Here is a 7,096-nt window from a genome sequence, read left to right on the forward strand (position 1 = left end):
CGCGCTGACAATTAATATACGCGATATGCGCGTAACTCACATGTGAAACATAATTAAATGCCACTAATTATTCTCTGTACTCGTTAGTATATACGAATATAAGTACGTAACAAGCGTCAAAAGAAACACGTGAACGCAACGTTTTCTCCCTTTAGGTGTTTATTTTGCAATCATAAAATACATTCATTTCTTTCGCGCAGCAGTGTTAACAATTAATTTGCAAGTAGACTTTGTTCACTGCAATAGTACGATACAGCTAATATGTCCAGAATGCTGCGTCACACTGATAACGCGCATGCCGTTCGTGACTAGGAAGTACCGGGCTCGCAGCGTTAACGAAAGGAAACGCGGGCAAGACAGATGACGGTTGTCGTTGTGGGACAAGATAATCTCCAAACACTCTTAAAACGGTTGCACCCTTTGGGGTGTAAATTTGTCCCACAACAATAATCGTCATCTGCCTTGCTTGCGGCGTTTCCTTTCCTGAAAACTCGGCGCTCGCTACTTTCCTGTCGAGAATGCTGCGTCACACTGATAACGCGGCGCCGTTCGTGACTGGGAAGTACCGGGCTCGCCGCGTTAGAGAAAGGAAACGCGGGTAAGACGGATGACAATTATTGTTGTGGGACAAGATAAACCCCAAAGGGTGTACATTTTTCTAAGAGTGAAGGGTGTAAATTTTTCTAAGACACTCTTAAAACGGTTGCACCCTTTGGGGTGTATATTTGTCCCACAACAACACTCTTAAAACGGTTGCACCCTTTGGGGTGTCTATTTGTCCCACAAAGATAATCGTCATCTGCCTTGCTGGCGTTTCCTTTCTTGAAAACTCGGGTCTGGCTACTTTCCTGTCGAGAATGCTGCGTCACACTGATAACGTGCATGCCGTTCGTGACTGGGAAGTACCGGGCTTGCCACGTTAAAGAAAGGAAATGCGGACAAGACAGATTATCCTTGTGTGGCAAATATACACCCCAAAGGGTGCAACTGTTTTTAGAGTGAAGGACAGCGCTGGTCTGCTGTGAGTTTCGCATACTGCCTGGGAGGCTCTTTTTCAGCCGTTCGCATGTTCTTGGCTCTGAACGGTGCAGTATCCGGAATCTCTCTGTACCCGTCGAAAGCGAAGCTTGGATAGTTAGTGTTCATAGAAACTGAAACAAACAAACGAACAAACAAATAATATAATAATGAATAACTCTGTGAACCATGCAGATGATTTAGTGGATTTTTCAAATTCGTGTGCAAGAAATCCTAATCTTGGCACAGCCACAGACAAGATTATTATTTCGTCGTTGCACATGCATCTAATAGACATATACTGTGCACTCTAAGTGAAAATTAGCGCGTTCAAGTCCTGCGACGTGATTCACACTTTAGAACCGCCCAAGAAAACATGAGGACAGAAAGGATCGATTTACTGACTTGGCTCAGAATATTCTTGCAAAATATATACGTCCAGGCAGCGCGATAAATGAATACGACAACACATGGTCGCACAAAAAAAAAAAATAGCACGCAGACTGCCACGAGGTCAAAGTATATAGGTTTACACAACGTCAAGGCTGCGGTGACAAAGTTTTACACGTAAGTTATGAAAATGCGACAACAGAACAATTGAGGAACAACTTACATATCGGTTGTCCGCACGTCCATGCGGACAACCAAAATCTTTCACGTAGTACGTGTCTTTTTGTCTGATGTTCCTAGATCTACTCCAGTCCACATACGGAGAACTGCCACACACAATCCATTTTTATCTGCAATGCACCATACGTATAGCGTACAGTACTGGGTATATACAGTTGTTTGTTTTTTAATCTGTGGGAACAAAAGTGAGTTCGAATTGTGACTTTTTCGCAATGACAACCAGACAAGCGCCTTACCCGATTTCTTCCCGAATGGTGATAACAGTTCCGAGCGTAGCAGGTCATTCGCACACTATGCTTCAATTTAAGTAGTGTCGTTCCACTGTTTCCTAGAAAAAAATAAAGTAAAATACGCCACGCTTACAAGACGAAAAAATAATATTAAAAATATATACCTGAAAGTACGTCTCACATTCACGCTTGATCCGTTCTCATATAAAGCTCTTCTTTTTTTCTTCCTGTCAGAAAAAACAAGCACAAAAAACAAGGAGTTCATACGTTGCAAAATCATTCGCGCAATACAAAGCTAGTTTTGTTCACTTGACAAAGGCGATCATGAACTACACAACGTGAAATTAAAATGCCACTTACGAGTACGCATATCTTGCACGGCGAGGCACGGCGGCTCCACTCCATGGAAAGGACTTGCGCTGTTCTTGTACATGTACGTTACTTTGTGTAGTTTGCGTTTATATGCGCAGTCCGTGATAACAGAAATGCACCAACTAGTCTACCAAGCTGTCGAGAGGCGAAACGAGCTGGCATTCAGAGCTAGCATTTGGCGAGAACTCGCGCCCCTGCCGCCCTGCCTGCGGCCCCGCGAACAGGCGGCGTTGCGCCTGACGAAGAAAAATAGATAGCAAAGAAAGCTCCGCTTCGCTTTCTCGCCCTGTCCTCGCTGGTGCGAGCTGATACTGACGGAGGGAATCGCCCGTCCTTGCTTTCCAAGAGGAGGAGGGAAAGAGAAAAGCAGAAGGCGGGGAGGTTAACCAGAATAACGTCCGATTGGCGACCCTACACCGGGGGAATGGGAAAGGGGAACACAAAGATGACAGGGAGAGAGAGGAGGGAAGCAAAGAAGGAAATTCCGGTGAGTTCGCTGACGCGTGCGGTCTTATAAAAATTGCATTAATATTCACAGATGGTCGCACAAGCCCGTCGTCCTAAAGAAGCACAAAGGCGCCTTCACCGCTTTATGGGCCGACGAGCGAGGGGGGCGTGTTCCAGCAGCACCTGCACAGAAAGCGGCCGATTGTCCTGTTTTTGGAGAGCTTTGGCAAGTTCTTCTCTTTCTGGGGAATATCGTGGTCAGTGGCACAGCAGGTGGCCGATATTTTCTTCGGTGCCGCAGACCTCGCATGCTGCACTGTCAGTCACTCTAGTTAATGTAGAGTATGTCTTTGTGAAGGCATCTCCCAACCAAAGGTGACAGAGAAGCGTAGCTTCACGTCGAGGAAGTCCGAGTGGAGGTCGGAGTTGCAGGAAGGGGTTTAATCGATGCAATCGTTTAAGTCGTAAGTTTGGCGAGTTCCACTCGGTCAATGAGAGACCTTTTCATTAGTTTTGGGAGAAGGAGATGCGACAGCGCAAGACGACCCCGGTTCTCCATACTTTTCCTTTCTTCTTTTTTTTTTCGCTGTTTCCTACTTGGTGTGTATGTGTTGTGCGCGTGCTTGCGTGAGCGCGTGCGTGTGTAATGAAAACCTATGATCTAGATTTTGCAGGGAGTGGTAGCTCTATACGATTGTATATAGCTAATATGTATAATAATTTTGACATCTTCAATGCGTCAAACGGTAGTTTGGGTGCTATGTATGTTACCATGTAGGTTCTGTTTTCCTTTTTTGTGAATATTGTATAAATATTGTATAATCTTCTGTTTTCTTTTGATCATGCTCGTTAATGTATAACTGTTGTTGCACTGTGCAATTACCTTTGTTTTAAAAGTCTTGCTGTGAAGCGAAAGGGGGCTGCAGCTTTGTCAAGCTGTATCTGACACCTTTTTCTGCGACTCCGCTGTCTGTACCTTTACAAGGCAGAAATAACAAATTTTAATTTTAATAAATATTCATCTTCAATGCATCGCGTCTATATGTGCATGGAGTTCAACATGTGCGTGCATGCATGCACAGTCAATACGCCTTCCAGGGGGCTTTGAACGAAAATGATAGATATGCCTCACAGGAGACGGAGCTTGAAAAAGCACTCGTGATGTACCATGAATTTATTAATTCTCAACTGCTTGATTGTTGAATGTCATTACTTCATTGAGCAAAGGTTGGAATAATTTGATCTAACTCTAGTTATTCCCAGTCAAATACACGTCGACAGCAGAAATGCTCCATTTGTATGACGGACATTGTTTGACATGCAGCGTTAATTATTCTTAGACGAATTCACGATAGCTACAAAAATTGCAGATTTTGACATCTCTTGGCTTCGTATAATCCCTTCTTTCACACTCCCCAGTGAAAACATCCAACCGAAATGTTTTCATAGAACTGTGCAGTCCGCGAGTCGCCTGTGCTTATATCGTCTGACGATTTTTGATGCGATGCGACAGGGCCGCAACGCTGGATTAGGGGGGGGGGGCTAAGGGGGCTGCAGCCCAGGGCCTCACCTCGGACAGTAGGAGAAGGGGCCCTTTTATTCTAACCTGCTTAGTATATGGAACCATGGACAACGGAACTTCGAGCGACATGTATGAAGCGAGAAAACAAGAACGAGCAGACGGGGCCCCCCGCCAATGTAACAGCATGCGTTTAGCCTGATCATTTGGGGAGAGCTTGTCGAGCTGCAAAAACAGGAATCCCCCACCACCCCGGCGGGGCCTTCTTTCTTACGAAGTGAGGTGCGTTTGCTTGGAAGAGTTTTCATGGTTTCCTGTCAGGCCGTCGTCCAGTGCTGTCTGGAGAGGAGGGGCAAGGGGGAAACACTTAAAACATGTAATGTGGGATGAGGACCTAAATCTCCGTTGCCCCTCGTCACCACCACGCCACCCTCCACCTCTCAAATAGCTCCGCCGCTGTCCTTCTCATAGAAAGGATGTGCTGCAGTACCCAACAGTGCCTCCCATTCGACTTTTCTTTGCCGTGATGGTAATTTGGGCGGGGGAGGATAAGTCTAATAGCAGATGATGATGAGTCTGATGGCAGAGTCTAGGCAGGAAAGGAAAGAAGACGTCACAAGTGCTTTTGTCCGCGTGCCGTGGGGCATGAAATGTTCACTGTTCGGGCTAGTGTTGTGGAAGAGTGAAGGGGGAAGTTGGAGAGCTGGACACAAAGGCCTGTTTCCAGGGCCCATTCCTGCCTAGTGGTTGCGCACCCTCGCGCGCGCTCGACGGAAAAAGTAGGTCAGACTGGCCGCTGAACTTTCCAGAAAGAAGTAGAAAAAGATTACTCAGAGGCGACGGAGGGCGCGTAACTTCGCCCGCGCTAGGAGTCACCCTCTGCCCTTCGTTCTAGCGCTCGGCTTCGACGGGGCGAAAGAAAAATCGAGAACCTCCCAGAACAGACGATTCATCCTAGCCAATAGGAAGACGAGACCGGAACGGGAGAAGGGGTGAGTTTGTACGGAGGAGGGAATTTGTACAAGGAACTCTATGCGTGTGTGAACGCCTGCTTTGGGGCTAGTAACAGACAGACGCGGCACGCGTCTATAAAAGGAAGTTGATCGCGGGCTGCGAGCCCCGAGCCGCCGGTTAAGCTTGCATAAGCCCGCCCGCTGAGGAGCTCCCGGGGGATGCACCACTCTCGGCCAGCCACGGACCATCCAGGCAGCGTGCGCCAGTCATCGGGACGGCCACCGTTGGACACCTGCGGTCGCGTCGGACTGGCGAAGTGCGCGGTAAACAATTAGCATCCATTCATGCAAAAACGCTCGGTCGGAAGCATCAAAGTGGTGCGTCTCAACGAAAGGCGAAGTTAGAAAGAGAAGAGCGTGAAAAGAAGCTACCAAAGTTGACAAAGTACCTACTGAATGCAGCTTCCGCGGGGCAGTATGATCGCTCTACCCAGAGTCCGTGTCAAACTCCCAATAGTACCGACTGTGCTTCTGTGGAGGACTTGCCAACTCCACCATCACGGTTTCCTGGCAAGAAGCAAGGTTTGACTCATCTTGGTTGTCTGGATCCTGTGAAAACGGTGCCAACCTCGGTCGTCCGTATTTCTGAGCAACCGGCGCTAACCGAGCCCTGTCCTGTTCCTGAGTCAGGAGCAGCTATGCTACTCGGCTAGGCCCCTGCCACAGAGCTCGAGGTGTCCGGTCCGCCACGCCCGATTTCTACTACTGCTGGTCAACAGGTGCCAAACCTCCCCGATGCGCCTCCTTCTACTGACAAGCGCCAGGAAACAACACTCCAAGAACCGACTCACTTGTTTCCTGTTAGTTTGGCTTCAAATAATCATGTTCCCACCCACAAACTGTGCCTCGAAAGGACGAATGAGACGGCATCTCGTTGCGGCAACAGACAAGTACAGACACCCCCGCAGCAAGAGGTACGTTGCGAGATTCTCCGAAGAGAGAGAGAGAGAGAAAACATTTATTCGGACCATCGAGGTGGTTGCTCTTGAGGTCGAGTGGGTGGTGTCCTCATTCCAGGACTCCACTGGCCATGGCTGCTCGACGTACTTGCTGGACGAGAGCTTCTTGTCCCGCCAGGGTATCGCCGGTCAGCTGTACCTCCCACCGCTCAAATGACGTGCTAGGAGTCTTTAAGTGTTGAGGTTTGCCCTCGCACCCCCACGAGATGTGAAAGAGTGTAGGGCGTGTGTCGCCGCACCAGGGGCAGATGCCGCGATATGTATGTGGTAACATTTTACTGTATCTGTGTAGGTTTGGAAATGTGTTAGTCTGTATAAGTCGGAGATCTACGGCATCTTCAGTGCTGAGCTTTTTGTGAGGCGGAGGATAAATCCTGCGGTTGAGTCGCTGGATCTCGAGTCGGTCGCAGTAATCGGATGGCAGGGGCATGAAGGTAAAGGGTGGGGATTGATGAGACGATTGGTCTTGCCCCGCTCGGTTGATTAGCGCTCGAGCTAGGGCGTTCGCCCTTTCGTTCCCCTCCAGACCCGCGTGACCCGGCGTCCACGTGATTTGATGGTATTCTTGCAGCCTCGGGCCTAGAATCTGAGCCGCCAGCAGCGGTGTTCGTCCGTTCGTAAAGTTACGGCAGGCCTGTTGCGAGTCGGTAACGACATGGACTTCCCTGCCTACCCTGTCTTCTTGCTTTATTACCAGCGCCGCGGCTATGGTCTCAGCCGCAGCTGGGGTCTCTGCCCTTACGGAGGCCGCGAGGGTCAAGGAGTTGTCTCTCCCGTGCACGGCGGCTACTGCGAAGAGGCCCCCTACAGGGTACGCCGCCACGTCCACGTATGTTACGTACGGGTCACCCTTGAATTGACGGCGCTGTCTGTCGACGCGAGCCTTGCGTCGTCCTTCATGGAGTTCAT

The 7,096-nt window shown here is 49.0% G+C and overlaps 1 long non-coding RNA gene across 2 annotated transcripts; it reads right to left on the reverse strand.

The window, feature by feature from the left end:
- Window positions 1-151: 151 nt before the first annotated feature.
- LOC142566145 (uncharacterized) lies at window positions 152-3,572 on the reverse strand. Of its 2 annotated transcripts, none has more exons than XR_012824982.1 (5): window positions 2,238-3,572; window positions 2,042-2,104; window positions 1,884-1,975; window positions 1,631-1,757; window positions 152-1,151 (listed from the first exon to the last, which is right to left on the reverse strand). It is a non-coding gene; the product is annotated as an uncharacterized LOC142566145 (long non-coding RNA). The 2 variants fall into 2 exon arrangements; XR_012824981.1 differs by having other exon boundaries at window positions 1,631-1,818.
- Window positions 3,573-7,096: the final 3,524 nt, after the last annotated feature.

The sequence above is a fragment of the Dermacentor variabilis genome, unplaced genomic scaffold (assembly GCF_050947875.1).
Source record: "Dermacentor variabilis isolate Ectoservices unplaced genomic scaffold, ASM5094787v1 scaffold_12, whole genome shotgun sequence".
Lineage (NCBI taxonomy): Eukaryota > Metazoa > Arthropoda > Arachnida > Ixodida > Ixodidae > Dermacentor > Dermacentor variabilis.